Here is a 15,402-nt window from a genome sequence, read left to right as displayed (position 1 = left end):
GAGCGAGTGGCTGCTGGTGGCACTGTGCCTGCAGCTTGTGTGATCTGGTGCAGCCTCTGTAACTAGCTGACTGCCTGAGCCGTGCAGCCGTGCAGCCGTGAGCTGTAAACAGTAAACAACTTAGGTGTTTTTGAAATACAGCCAGCCTAAGGTTGCCTGGCTGTGACCTATAATGTGACTGAGTGACGTGTGGATCAGTCTGTCTTAGACTCCTCGACACTGACTCTCTGATGCTTAATGTCCCGGTGCCGTATGCAGCGCTGGGCGGCTTGAGTAAGTCAGCTGATTTAGTCTGACTCTAATTAGACAGCAGCTGATGATGAGATCAGACCGTGTTCATAGCTGCCAAGGTTTCAGGTTTCTATGTGTGACATTTTCATAATTTCTGTGTAGTTGACGCCTTTAACATTGTTTTAGAGACTCGATTGTCAGAGAGCAGCCTGGAGTTCAAAGTGCTGTAATGCATTATCATGTCATTATTATTGATTGCCAATACCAGGGTAGGAGCCAGGGGGCCCAGTTGGCGCACGCTGGCTAAAACAAAGGATGATCTGATAGTTTTTCTGCCGGCCCGCCCGGGAACACATGTGTCAAACTAGCCAGGTCCGATGTTCTATTTGTTATTTCCTACCTGAGCCTGTTCGGAACTGTGAGCTCCACCACTGATACCAAAGTTAAAAGACAGCAGTTGAGTGTAATGTATGTCAGAACTCTCTGCAGCTCTGAGCCCCTGACCAATGACAGTATGATCATCTTAGAAAGGGGCAGTAGATTAGGCCTTTTCAGGTATTTTGTAGCAGTTTCAATATTTTTTTAGAGCTTCTCATTGTTTGACAGTGTATAATTTCTGATATTTATTTCTGTCAATGCACTTCATTGCTTAGTTTGACTTGCGAAAAAGTGTCATTTCAAGTGTTACACATGTTGTTAAATGTCATTTCTAAGTACACTGAAATCATGAAACTGTGACACATAAGAAGTCTGACAACTTGGCAGCTAAAAGTAAGTGCCTGAGACAAGGTGACAGTATAATCTCCTAGTTGTACTTGCTATGCTATAAAATTTGCTTTTGTTAAGCTAGTGCACCGTCATGAATGATCAGATTAATGAGATCATATTCAGACCAGCTGCAGTGCCAGCCTGCCCTGTTTAACTTATAACGGCAGTCTGTCTCCAGGTAGTGCCCTTCCATTTCTGGTGCTTTTCATCGGTTTTAAGTTCTTCTTAGAGTTTCTTGTTACTCAAATGGGTGTAATTTCTGCTATTTATATGTTACCATTGTCTTCATTGCTTGATTTTGCTCGCGACAAAGTGTCACTCAAAGTCGTTGAAATGTCACTCATGATTACACTGAAATTATGAAAATGTCACTCATGGCAATCTGAAACCCTGGCAGCTACACAACACCCACCCACTCCGCCGGCCACACGCTTGACCCCATCTTCCCAGCAAGCCCCCACGTCTTCTTCAACCACACCACCGAACTCCACTGAACTGACCACCGCTGCATCCACTTCACCTTCCGGAAACCCACCACACACCACCGCACCCAGCAGATGCCTCGCCGCCACTGGAGCAAAATCACCAAGGCACAGCTAACCACCGCCCTCGCCCAGAGCCCACCCGCAGACCCAACCGACCCCGATGCCGCAGCCCCAGACAATGGATCGATGACTGCGCCAACACCCTCAACCCGCTCAAAAAGCCCTCCAACTCCCACACCAGCAAGAGAGCCAGCTGGTTCACCGAAGACCTTCAGGCCTCCGAGTGAACCTGCCAATAACTCGAAAAAAACTGGATCCGCGAACGAACACCGGAAAGCTACACAGCCCACAAGAACGCCACCCGCAGACACCACCACCTCATCAGATCCGCCGAAAGGACCTCCTTCAAAGATCGATTAGACAACAACGCACACAACAGCAAAGAACTCTTCAGCATCTTGAAGGAACTCTCCAACCCCAGCTCCAACACCAATCACATCCCACCGTCACAAGACCTGTGCGACTCGCTGGCCACCTTCTTACACTGCAAAATCACCGACATCCACGACAGCTTCGACGCCGTCAACACCCCGGCAACCACTGAGACCCCTGCTCCCACAAGCACCACCCGCACCAACCGCCTGCTCACCTGGACCAACATCAACAACGACGACACCATCAAGATCATGAACACCATCCACTCCGGATTCCCGGAAGACCCCTGCCCACACCACATATTCAACAAAGCCAGTAGCACCATCGTACCCCATCTTCGGAAAACCATCAACATCTCCTTTGAGACAGCGACCTTCCCGGAGAGCTTCGAAGCACGCAGAGATCAACGCCTTACTCAAGAAACCCAAGGCGGACCCCAAGGACCTCAAGAACTTCCGACCCATCTCCCTGCTCCCATTCCCGGCAAAGGTCATCGAAAAAGCTGCCAACGAACAACTGACCAGCTTCCTCGAGGAGAACAACTTCCTGGACCCGTCCCAGTCCGGGTTCCGCAGCAACCACAGTACCGAAACTGCCCTCGTCGCCGCCACCGACGACATCAGGACCCTGCTTGACAACGGTGAAATCGCGGCCCTCATCCTCCTGGACCTGTCAGCCGCCTTTGACACAGTCTGCCACCGCACACTACGAACACGCCTCCACGACGCCGGAATCCAAGAGAAGGCCCTGGACTGGACCACCTCCTTCCTCTCCGGCAGAACTCAGAGCGTCCGCCTCCCCCCTTTCCGCTTCGAAGCCACAGAGATCATCTGTGGCGTACCCCAAGGCTCATCCCTCAGCCCTACGCTGTTCAACATCTACATGACACAACTCGCCCACGTCGCACGACGGCACAACCTCAACATCATCTCCTACGCCGACGACACCCAGCTGATCCTCTCCCTCACCAAAGACCCCCGCACCGCCAAAACCAACCTCCACGAAGGAATAAAGGCCATCGCCGACTGGATGAGAAACAGCCGGCTGAAGCTAAACTCAGACAAGACGGAAGTCCTCATCCTGGGACCTTACCCCTCGGCCTGGGACGACTCCTGGTGGCTGACTGCACTTGGAGCACCCCCCACACCCACCGACCACGCACGCAACCTAGGGGTCATCCTCGACTCCACCCTGTCCATGACGAAGCAGGTCAACGCCGTCTCCTCCTCCTGCTTCAACACCCTCCGCATGCTTCGCAGGATCTTCAAGTAGATCCCCACCAAAACTAGAAGACCGGTCACCCAGGCCCTCGTCAGCAGCAGATTGGACTACGGCAACGCACTCTACGCAGAAGTTCCGGTCAAACTCCTGAAACAGCTCCAACGCATCCAGAACGCCTCCGCACGCCTGATCCTCGACATCCCTTGCCGCAGCCACATCACACCCCACCTGAGAGACCTGCACTGGCTCCCCATCAACAAGAGGATAACCTTCAAGCTCCTCACCCACGCACACAAGGCACTCTATGACACCGGACCAGCGTACCTCAACAGCCGACTCAGCCTCTACACCCCCACCCGCCAGCTCCGCTCCGCAGACCGCGCCCTCGCCACCGTCCCCCGCATCTGCAGAGCGACCGCCGGCGGCAGTGATGGAGCGGGTAAAATAAAAAATTTTTTTAGTATACCCAATTCATTTATATAAGTCATACTAAAATGAATAATACTAATGAATAATTGAGTGGGGTGTTATTGAATTAATCAACCCTATTAAACCAGAGAATACACGTGGGAATGCATTTGCATGGCTAAAATAATAAGCGACCTAAGTTTGTATGCATATGAAATTTATAGGTTCGGCTTAAGTCGTGTTAACGTGATTTGTGCTTAAATAAACCAGCATCAACGGCTCTAATTGTTGCAGATGGCTAGATAAATGCATACACATAAGGGTATTAGTACGGGAATAACACTGTTTTATTCATTTCTATGTATTAATTACGATTTGTGTTTCTTTTACTTAAGTTGACTATTTCAGCCTACTAAAAGATGGCTGCCGACTGAATCCTCACTAAAGTACATGATTTCATACATTAAGCAATGAAGGAAGGCGCCTGCACTGACTTCGTCGTGGCCTTTCCATGAACTTCCGAACCAGGTCCTTGAAGACTACTCTGGGCGAGATGCCAATGTCCCTGAACATGGAGCAAATGTTGCCATCTGGGAACCAAAAGCCACCTATTCACAATAGCCTGATACTTTCCTGACCTGGGAACAGCCTTTCCCATGCGCCTAGTTTATTCATCAACCATATGTGAAAATTTGAGAATGTTTCTTAAAGTATTGGGACGGGGCTGAATTCAACTAATCAGCGGCCTGGAAATAAAGAAAATGATACTATCATATGTAAATTTGGTATAAATATTAGTAGTCAAGAGAGGAAAATTAAGTCACCACCCCTAGAGCTTGAGACGCACCCTGATCGATGCTACTCTATGCGACACTCCATGCTGACAGAAGAGGACGGGACGTTAGAATGCTGATGACCTTTCTGAGGACTGGTGCCGACTTAGAAAACGACAAATAGCCAGAATAGGTAAATCTGACAAAAGATAATATGGCATTATTAGGATTTAACTTGCAAATTAATTAGATAAAGAAAAATCATTATTTGAAGAACTGTGTCGGGTGATTATTTCTTGTAATATTTTATTGATTAATATGAGAAGTTAAGAGTTTTCCATCAAACTCCAAACCAACTAAATGATCTATTTGACCTCCGGATGGAGGAACTGTTAGAGTAAAATAAAATACATGCTGAAATACACAAAACTAGTTTATTAGATAACACCTCAGCCATCAGTCCCAGAAGCAACTGATCCTTTACCAACTGCCTACATAAACAACATTCTTCTTTAGAATGTACAACATGTCATGAGAAGGAAGAAGACATCACAGAACTGTTAGAGTAAGTCAATAGATGTGTTTCCTCTATCCAAAGTGAATAGCTGAAGTTCGGGATCAGGATATCCCTCCTCTGTAAGGCACGGATAGTTTGATGAGAATGAATGTTGGTGTTATGGGCCCCACCAGCGAGTGATGTGTGTATGTGCGTGTGACTGAGGAGTCATTCCATCCGTGTGAGCAAGAGGAGGTTTTGTGTTCTGAACTGCACCAGTATTTCTGGTAGCAAGCTGATGGTTTTTATTGTTTTGGTTTGATGATTTGGCATGTATATATAGCTTATTGATTATTGATTGGTATTGATGTATGTATTAACACTATATGTTGAAGTCGTATTGAGTTCTATGTCGTCTGTATACGGCTTCTGGGATATAAGAAGTCGGTGACAGTTCCGTAGTAGGGCAGAGGTAAGCGCTGTTCTCGGGAAAGACGGGATTGTGATTGCCCGTAGGTACACGGGGAAAACGCGTGAAAATTGAAGTTGCGCGTCGCATTGTCTGGGTTCGATTCGGTGACATCGCTGTGTGTTGCCATTAGAGACAATTTCTGTGTGAGAGAAGTGCGTATGATAGCAAAGAGTTACCTGTGAAATTTTGGTCTTAAGTACCAGGAAACCAATTGGTATGGCGATAACGCTTATCACTGAAAGGTAGCAGGTGTTCTCTGAGCTTGTTAGAAGGACAGAGTAGAGGTAAGCACTGCTTTGTTAACGTATGTTATAATTCTGTAGTAGGACAGACTGTTCGCTGTTCTCGGGAAAGCAAGATTCTGTGTGAATGAACGGTATTTTCTTGTGTGAAAGTGCGTGGAATGAATTAGCATTCGGATTGATTGCGGAACTCTGGTTTTATTTCTCAGGAGCATTGCGTTTCCACCTATGTGTGTTAATACCGGGAAAAAAACAGTTAATTGATGCTTGAAAGAGGGGTGAAGTAGAGGGATGTGCTATTTTGCCAACGGCCGTAATGATTGTGTAGTAGGGCAGAGGTAAGCGCTGCTCTCGGGAAGACAGAATTCTCGTGGGAAAGGGACATACTATGGGTAAAGGGGAATTGCATGTGTCAAAGAATCCATTTTACTGTCCTGATACTGCCGAGAGAAGCAGAATGGTAGGAGGATCAATATTAGAACCACAGAGATTGACAGAACCAGGGAATGTAGAGAAATCAGTGAGCATAACTACTGAAGAATTGAATGAATGGCTGAAAGGCTTGCAGGATAAAGAAAAAGAATCTCATACTGTTGATGTGGCGAAATTACGGATGGTGTTAGAAGAGTTGATTGTAGGGACTATCCCCACAGAAAAGCTGAAAAATTACCAAGATGAGGAACTGCTGTTCCTCTGTAAAAGTGTCACTTGGAGAGCAAAGAATTTACATGACAGACTAGCAGAAATAGCGAGTGAAATGGGAATAGACATGGACAAGGTAAAGGCTTTACAGAAGCCATACCGAGTGGATTTCACAGAAAAAGATATAGAGAATCTGAACGCTGCAGGGCGGATAGGGCAGATTAGGGACATAATCACGGTATTGAGGAAATGGGGAGATGTGGACAAATGGAAGAGCAGGTGGTATAGGAAGCGGGATGACACCTCAGACAGAACATTTCCAGCGTTTCCTGTGAGAGAAAAGGAGAAGGTGGTGATGGAGTTCCCTATGAGAGAGATTCCAGGAGGGGGATATGTGCATGTCCCATGGACTAGACAGGACATTTTGTCATTTACAAATGACTTCCCTCGATTACGGGAAAAGCCGGTCGAGTGGTACAGACAGGTAGACAGATTTGTGAAATTGTCAAAGGTGCTGTGGATTGATTTGAATAGTCTGTTTGATATAATAGTGCCAGCAGACTTGTGGGCAGAATGTAAGATAGTCATAGATTGGCCAACCAAAGAATACCCAAGAGATCCCAAAACAGGAGCCCCAGACCCAGAGGTAATGAAGAAATACGAACAGGTCATGGCATTCTTGAAAAACAAAGTGCCTCCAAAAGAAACAGACTGGGTTAAAATAGATCGAACACATCAGGAAGCGAAAGAGTCAGTCCATGCATACTATGAGAGGCTAATTTTGGCCTTCAAACAGTTTAGTGGGGATGACAGTCTGGGGGAAAAGGACCTGAGTCATTTTGTGTGCAGATTTGTGTATGGTCTGCGTCCCGAAATTGGGGACATGATCAAGCAGCACACCGTGGACTGGCAGAGCAAGAAAATAGATGAGATCTTGAGGCATGCTAAATACTTTAGTGATGAGATTGAGGCAAAGCAGCGAAAGCTAAAAGAAAAGGCAATGTGGGCTCAAGTGAAGGTGGCGGAGAGACAGGAAGCTCAGCTGATAGAACAAGCTAATAATCCAGGCATTAAATCAAAATTTGGTCCAGGAAAGGGAAAGGGTAAGCCAAGAAAAAGTTCCCCTGTCACAATTGCGGCAGATTAGGGCACTGGAAATCCGAGTGTAAATATCCGCCAGGTACTAATGATGAAAATCCGTCATTGAATCCACAGGTGCAGTGTGAGGGCAGTGGCCCACCGCCGCAACAGCAGAAGGCTGTTAATCCACCGAATCAAGTGCCAAAACCGCCCTTACCACAGAGCCGGAGCACACAGAAGTATAATAAAGAGACGGGATTCTACAATGAAGAACAGGTAAACAAACCGCAACGCGCGAGCGCTGTGTCACAGTATTGGCTGCAAAATGACGACAGTGAGCCAGAAGAGATTTATTGACGGTGCCGAAAAGAGGAAGCAGGGTGCGTACTTGGCGCATCTCTAGAAATAGATCAGACAGGACCATTTGTGGATGGGAAAGTCAATGATGAAAACATTACTTTTCTAGTAGACACTGGAGCTACACGATCCACTGTCAGATCAGCGGATGTTAAAAATCTTCCTCTTTCGGATGAAACAATCCAAGTAGTTGGTGTGTCTAACACCCAGATTAAAACGTATCTTACTGATCCTGTAAAGGTCAGAATAGGGAAATTTTCAGACATGCATCGATTTGTGGTGTGTGACACCAGTCCTGTGAATTTATTAGGAAGGGATTTGTTGTGCAAGATGAATTGCACCATATTCTGTACACCAGACGGAATAGCCTTTGAAATACCCGATGAAGATGTTCTGTACAAGATGACCATAGCTAACCGAGAGTGTGAGGTTGCTGGAACCTATGCAGTATTCAATCCAGATGAATTACCCCCAGAATTGAAACCGACAGTGAAAGCAGCAGACTGGGACTTCACTGGGGAAGATGTAGGCCTGATGAGAAATGTAGACCCAGTGAGAATTGCTGTAAAGGAAGGAGCCGTTTACCCAAACATTCCACAGTACAGACTGACACCAGAAATAATAGCAGGAGTAACCCCTTTGATTGAGAAAATGAGCCAGCAAGGAGTGTTGAGGGAGATAATGAGCAGTCCATGTAATTCGCCTATCATGGGACTGAAAAAGCCAAGTGGGAAATTCAGGATTGTGCAAGATTTGAGAAAGATTAACAAGATTGTCGTCTCATGTTGTCCAGTTGTTCCAAATCCCTCAGTAATTTTGTATCAGATCCCACATGATGCAGAATGGTACACGGTAATTGATTTGTGTCATGCTTTCTTTTCCATTCCGTTGCATCATGACAGCCAGCCGCTTTTTGCATTTCGGTTTGGAGAACGTATTTGGCATGGTGCCGAATCCCACAGGGGTACACAGAGAGCCCCTCCATTTTCAATCAGTTGTTAAAGAAATCTCTGGAAAGTCTTACTATGCCCGAGAGTTCAGTTTTAGTCTAGTACATTGACGACCTACTGGTGGCGTCAAAGACACGCGAGGCTTGTGAAACAGATACCATACCTTTGCTAAATCATCTGGCAGAGGGAGGACTTAAGGTATCTCCAACAAAATTGCAGTACTGTAAGAAGGAAGTGACATACTTGGGTCATAATATTGAGAAAGGCCTGAGAAAAGTAACCATAGACAGAATCTGAATCATTAGAGGAATGAGAGCTCCAATGACCCAAAGAGAGGTGAGAATGTTCCTAGGAATGGTTGGTTACTGTCGTCAGTGGATAAGTAATTTTTCCCTGATTGCGAAACCATTGGTGAAATTGACAAAAAGTGAGGTAAAAGACCCCCTTGAACTGAACAAAGAAGAATTAGCAGCATTTAAACAATTGAAGAAGCCCCTGCACTGGGTATGCCAGACTATGAAAAGGTGTTTGAGCAATACTGTAGTGAGGGAAATGGATGCGCACTTTCAGTGTTAATACAGAAACATGGAAGGCAAAGGAGACCAGTGGCATATTTCTCGTCAATGTTAGATCCAGTAGCGATAGGGCTGCCAGGATGTCTGAAAGCAGTAGCGGCCACATGCCGAAGCCTAGAGCAGAGTGAGGGAATCGTGATGGGGTATCCAGTAAGAGTGTTTGTACCTCATAGTGTGGCGATCCTTCTAACAAGAAGTCGAACACAATTCATGTCACATAGTCGGTTGACTAAGTATGAAGAGGTCATTCTAGGTGCAAACAATGTGAGTCTGGAAAGATGTGTGAATGTGAATCCAGCTACACTTTTGTCTGATGCAGAGAGAGTGGAGATAAGAAAAGAGGTTGATCATGATTGTTTGGATGTGCTTGACTACTGCACAAAACCTCGACCTGATATAAGAGACCTACCATTGCCAGAAAGTGATTATGTGTTTTTTGTGGATGGATCCTGTTTGAGAACGGATGAAGGAGTGTTGAGCGCAGCCTATGCAGTATGCACAGTCTCAGCAGTTATAGAAGCATCACCCTTGAAAGGAGTTAAATCCGCTCAAGTAGCAGAAATAGTGGCATTAACTAAGGCATGCAAAATTGGAAGAAATGCGAGAGTGACTGTGATGACTGATAGCCAGTATGGCTTCGGAGTTGTCCACGACTTCGGCCAATTATGGCTGCAAAGAGGTTTCCTGACCTCAAGTGGAACTCCCATAAGGAATGCAGAAGTGGTTGGAAAATTGCTTGAGGCAATACAAATGCCCAAAGAATTGGCTGTGGTAAAATGTGCTGCTCATGGACAAGGTAGTGATTACATCACTACCGGAAACCGTTTTGCAAACGACATGGCTCAGTATTGTGCCCGAAACAAATACTCAATTAATCGGTCAAAAGAAAAGGAAATGTCTTCTTGCTCCATAATGTTTACTAACGTTGTGGGAACATGGGATGAAGTGAGGCAGTTGCAGGATGAGGCAGTGGATGAAGAAATGAGGCAGTGGGTAAAAGCAGGATGTGCACCCAGGGAAAAGGATCATGTGTGGGTCTATCGGGATGGAAGACCAGTAATGCCTGAGAGCATGATGTCAACCATGGCACGGATGTATCATGGCCAAGGACATCTGGGAAGGGATGCCATGATAAGGGCTTTTAAGCAGACCTGGTACAATCCAAAATTCAGGTTGATAGCAGAAAGTCTCTGTCAAAGATGCCTGACATGTCAGCAGTACAACCCTGGAAGGAAAACTGTGGTGAGTCTAGGCACCATAGGCCGGGAGGGAGGACCTTTCATCAGAATGCAAGTAGATTTCATTGAAATGTCCCCTTTTAACAAATTGAGGTATGTGTTGGTGGTAGTTTGTCTGTTCTCTAGGTGGGTGGAAGAATACCCGACCAGAAGAAATGATGGAATCACAGTGGCCAAGCTATTGTTGAGGGAATTCATCCCAAGGTACGGGTTCCCAATAACCATAGAGTCAGACAGAGGAGGACATTTCTACAATGAGGTCATGAAATTGATTTGTGAAGCATTGGGTGTACAACAAAAACTGCATTGTGCCTACTGACCAGAGGCTTCTGGTGTGGTTGAGCAAATGAATGGTACTATCAAAAACAGAATAGGGAAAATGTGTTTAGCCACAGGTTTAAAATGGCCTGATGTCTTGCCTCTGGTTTTGATGACCATTAGGTCTACTCCAGACAGAACTACAGGTTTAAGTCCACACGAGATCATCATGGGACGCGCCATGAGACATGTGTTTGTACCAGTCAACAAGCTGATGACTATAACTGATGACATGATTTTGGATTACTGTAAAGGCCTGGCTGACGCAGTTCATTCTGTGTTTCACCAGGTTGGAGCGGATGCCACCACACTTGAAAAGAAACCAGCACATGATTTGAGCCCAGGGGACTGGGTGAGGATAAAAGTCCACAGAAGAAGAAATTGCCTAGTTCCAAGGTGGGGAAGGCCAAGACAGGTCATCTTGACCACAACAACTGCTGTGAAGTGTGCGGGACTGAAAAACTGGATACATGCCAGTCACACTCTGAGAGTTCCAAATCCAGCAGACGGCATTGGAAAAGAATACTTTGACGAATCAGAATCAAGTGATGAGTCAAGCAATGAGAATATAAAGACAAAAGAAAATCCTGAAAGGGCGGAAAATGAGCCAAGACTAGTTCAGACCCCCAGAGAAGAGATTCTGAGGAAAAGATTGCAAATTTCAAATAGTTCAGATTCTGGAGATGAGCAAAACACAAATGGTGAACACAGAAAGAAGAAAGAAAAGAATGTCCAGTCAGAAGTAACATTTACACCAAATGAGAGAGTAGAAGAAGTTCCACCTGGGAAAATACTGGAAGAAGAAGAAGGGACAGTCACAGAAAGAGAGGGACAGATTGCGGAAAAACCCCGAGGAGGTGTAGGGAACTGCAACACCCAGCTAGGTGAAGGGACAAGTAGTCAACAGGGAAATTGCGTGCCGGAGACCCGAAGAGGGACAGAAGTAGGGCCAACCCAAGAGGTGGAAAAGGAGATTTCTGAAAAGGAAAAGTCAAACGAGACAGAATCTGAGGACAGTGAAACTGAAATACCAGAGGGTTGAGTTCTGAGAAAGAGAACTTGGATTGAGGAAAGAAACGGCAAACCAAGAAGAAATGCTACGGGTGATCTGTGGCTAAACAAAATTAAGAAACTGAGATATCGATTGACACGAGTTAAACCCTCAGAGGCTGAACAAGTGAATGAAGTAACCAGTCAGCATTCAGAGAAAGAGGGAGAAACAGAAGTGTCAGAAGCAAACAAAAGAGCAAGAAAACCAAACCAGAAGTATAAGTCACCTGAATGGACGTATGTGGCACTGCCTGAACAAAGGGAAGAGGCAGATAGTCAAGGAAATCCAGAGGAGACGTTGCTGAGATAGATAAAAGAAGAAGAAACAGGGGAAATCCTGAGAGTTATCTTATCCGACATCGGAGAAAAAGCGGAAGATCAGGAAATCCTGCATGTGGATGACGAAAAAGAAGTGAAAAACGACGAAAGGCCGAGCTGAGTAATTCAAATCGATCCTTGTAGGAATACACAGGATTGAATAAGAAATTGAATTATTTGAATCATCTGATAAGGTCTTAGATCTTGTAGGAAAGCTACAAGAGGAGGAGTAGAAGAGGCTAAGTCAAAAGACACGGTTATTTCTAACATAATGGCTAACATAGATGATAACAAGAGTAGATGTACCTTCATGAGAAGATGGTGCAAGACATGTTGCTGTTGTACAGGACTATTAATGCTTCTTTGGAGCGTACTCGCTCTTTTGATCTCTTTCAAAGTAACTTTAGATACACTAGCAGGACATACTGAGAATATGACTAATATAGTGAAAAGCTCACAAAAAGTAATACCAGTTAGAACAAGCACCGAGCATGTGCATCAAGATAGGTCAATAACTGATTTTTCTAGCAATGCGTTTTCAAAATTATTGTATGAATATGTTAAAACAATGGAAGTAAGGGATTGCTACGTATGTTTCAGAAGGGGTGACTTATCATCACCTCCCAGCAACTTATGGAATAACATGTAGTGTTTTAACTAGTATATTTTATCAAGTAGGGAAATTAGAGTATAATTTATCTAATATAGATAATATTCTTGGACGATTGCCCATGAATAAAGAATTAAATCCAGCTAAAGATGCTAATGTGTTAGGAGAAATTTTTATAGAAACTAAAGGACTAACTCTAGAATATATTTTTAAGAACAATTTAACTTGTAGTTTGAAAACAGAAGAGAAAACATTTTTGTATATGGTGGAGAGAAGATTGAAAATACACAAGAATGCAGAGGGACATAAGGAAGGGGAAAACATTTGGGAGATAGATGGGAAAAAGGAGACACCGGGTGGAGTTAAACCGACAATAGCTATAGACTCACCCCAGAAAGGCAAAATATGCATCATGAGGGAAAGGTCCCAATATGATTATATTTATATAGGGACAAGTGAGTGTCATAATACTTATTTCATTGCATCCGGATGGGGATTTAGAGGTGGAGAAGATCCAGTTTTCCCTGGACTGTACTATATTTGTGGGAACAAGGCTTACTACAGGTTGCCCGACCATTGGTATGGCACATGTTATGTTGGCCTGGTCTTTCCAAAGATTTTTCACATGGATAGAGTAGAAAATAGTGGACCAAATAACCTACTAATGCGTAGCAGAAGAGAAACTTGGTTAGAATTTGTAGGTGATATTTTTGGAGCCTTGATACCCGCAGTGGGAATATCTTTGAATGCAAATAATATTCGGAAGTTGTCCACCATAGTGGATCGCTTGTCAACAAGCACCGCTGGAGGATTTCTTTTGGTAAACACTGAGCTGGTTGCCACGTGTGCTATGATTATGCAAAATCGACTTGCCCTTGATATCTTATTGGCAAAAGAGGGTGGAGTCTGTGGAATGCTGAAAGTTCAACATTGTTGCACTTACATTCCTGACGAAAGCAGAGATCTAAAAGTCTATATAAAGAATATTACAGAATTGCATGATGAAATAAAACCACTGGAGGTTGAAAGTATCTGGACTAGAATTAGTAATAAAATGGCTGCTATTGAAGCTTTTTTAGGTAAATTAGGTAGTACTATAATAGGGAAAATATTATTTCCATTAACCTGTGTGATTTTCGTATTATTAATACTTAGATTAGGATGTATATGTTGTAGATATAGAAGAAATAAAAAGAAGGTTAAAAGAGAAATTTACAAAAAGAGGGAAAAGAAACCAGAAAAAGATCTCAATGAAATAGAATTGGAAGAATGGAAGGAGAGTATGTATGACAAAACAAAGAGAGAAGACGAAAGGGAAACAGAATTCTAATTAAGCAAGAAGACATTTCAAATTTCTTTAAAAGGGGAAATAAATTGAAAATTTTGTGGTGTTTTTTGGTGATAAAATCACCAAAGGGGGGATTGATGGAGCGGGTAAAATAAAAATAAAAATTTAGTATACCCAATCCATTTATATAAATCATACTAAAATGAATAATACTAATACTAATGAATAATTGAGTGGGGTGTTATTGAATTAATCAACCCTATTAACCAAGAGAATACACGTGGGAATGCATTTGCATGGTTAAAATAATAAGCGAACTAAGTTTGTATGCATATTAAATTTATAGGTTCGGCTTAAGTCGTGTTAACGTGATTTGTGCTTAAATAAACCAGCATCAACGGCTCTAAATGTTGCATATGGCTAGATAAATGCATACACATAAGGGTATTAGTACGGGAATAACACTGTTTTATACATTTCTATGTATTAATTACGATTTGTGTTTCTTTTACTTAAGTTGACTATTTCGGCCTACTAAAAGATGGCTGCCGACTGAATCCTCACTAAAGTACATGATTTCATACATTAAGCAATGAAGGAAGGCGCCTGCACTGTCTTCGTCGTGGCCTTTCCATGAACTTCCGAACCAGGTCCATGAAGACTACTCTGGGCGAGATGCCAATGTCCCTGAACATGGAGCAAATGTTGCCATCTGGGAACCAAAAGCCACCTATTCACAATAGACTGATACTTTCCTGACCTGGGAACAGTCTTTCCCATGCGCCTAGTTTATTCATCATCCGTATGTGAAAATTTGAGAATGTTTCTTAAAGTATTGGGACGGGGCTGAATTCAACCAATCAGCGGCCTGGAAATAAAGAAAATGATACTATCATATGTAAATTTGGTATAAATATTAGTAGTCATGAGAGGAAAATTAAGTCACCGCCCCTAGAGCTTGAGACGCACCCTGATCGATGCTACTCTATGCGACACTCCATGCTGACAGAAGAGGACGGGACGTTAGAATGCTGATGACCTTTCTGAGGACTGGTGCCGACTTAGAAAACGACAAATAGCCAGAATAGGTAAATCTGACAAAAGTTAATATGGCATTGTTAGGATTTAACTTGCAAATTAATTAGATAAAGAAAAATCATTATTTGAAGAACTGTGTCGGGTGATTATTTCTTGTAATATTTTATTGATTAATATGAGAAGTTAAGAGTTTTCCATCAAACTCCAAACCAACTAAATGATCTATTTGACCTCCGGATGGAGGAACTTGTAAAGTTCAGATTAATCAGATACACGCGTTAAGCTTAGTGAAGAGGTTTATTAGATAACACCTCAGCCATCAGTCCCAGAAGCAACTGATCCTTTACCAACTGCCTACACAAACAACATTCTACATTCTTTAGAATGTACAACATGTCATGAGAAGG

At 43.8% G+C, this 15,402-nt stretch overlaps 1 long non-coding RNA gene across 3 annotated transcripts in view; it reads left to right on the top strand.

Annotated features, from left to right (window-relative positions):
* The window catches only part of LOC146770442 (uncharacterized), an 81,261-nt gene extending 66,138 nt beyond the window's left edge, over window positions 1-15,123 (top strand). For all 3 annotated transcript variants that reach the window (XR_014975685.1, XR_014975686.1, XR_014975687.1), the window contains exons 2-3: window positions 7,389-7,529; window positions 14,475-15,123. This is a non-coding gene — a long non-coding RNA (uncharacterized LOC146770442). The remainder of the gene's footprint in view (window positions 1-7,388; window positions 7,530-14,474) is intronic.
* The last annotated feature ends 279 nt before the right edge of the window (window positions 15,124-15,402 follow it).

Source organism: Triturus cristatus, unplaced genomic scaffold, assembly GCF_964204655.1.
Source record: "Triturus cristatus unplaced genomic scaffold, aTriCri1.1 SCAFFOLD_200, whole genome shotgun sequence".
In the NCBI taxonomy this organism is placed as follows: Eukaryota; Metazoa; Chordata; class Amphibia; order Caudata; family Salamandridae; genus Triturus; species Triturus cristatus.
Note: the sequence above shows the minus strand (reverse complement) of the source record. Positions and strands in the feature narration are given on the sequence as shown.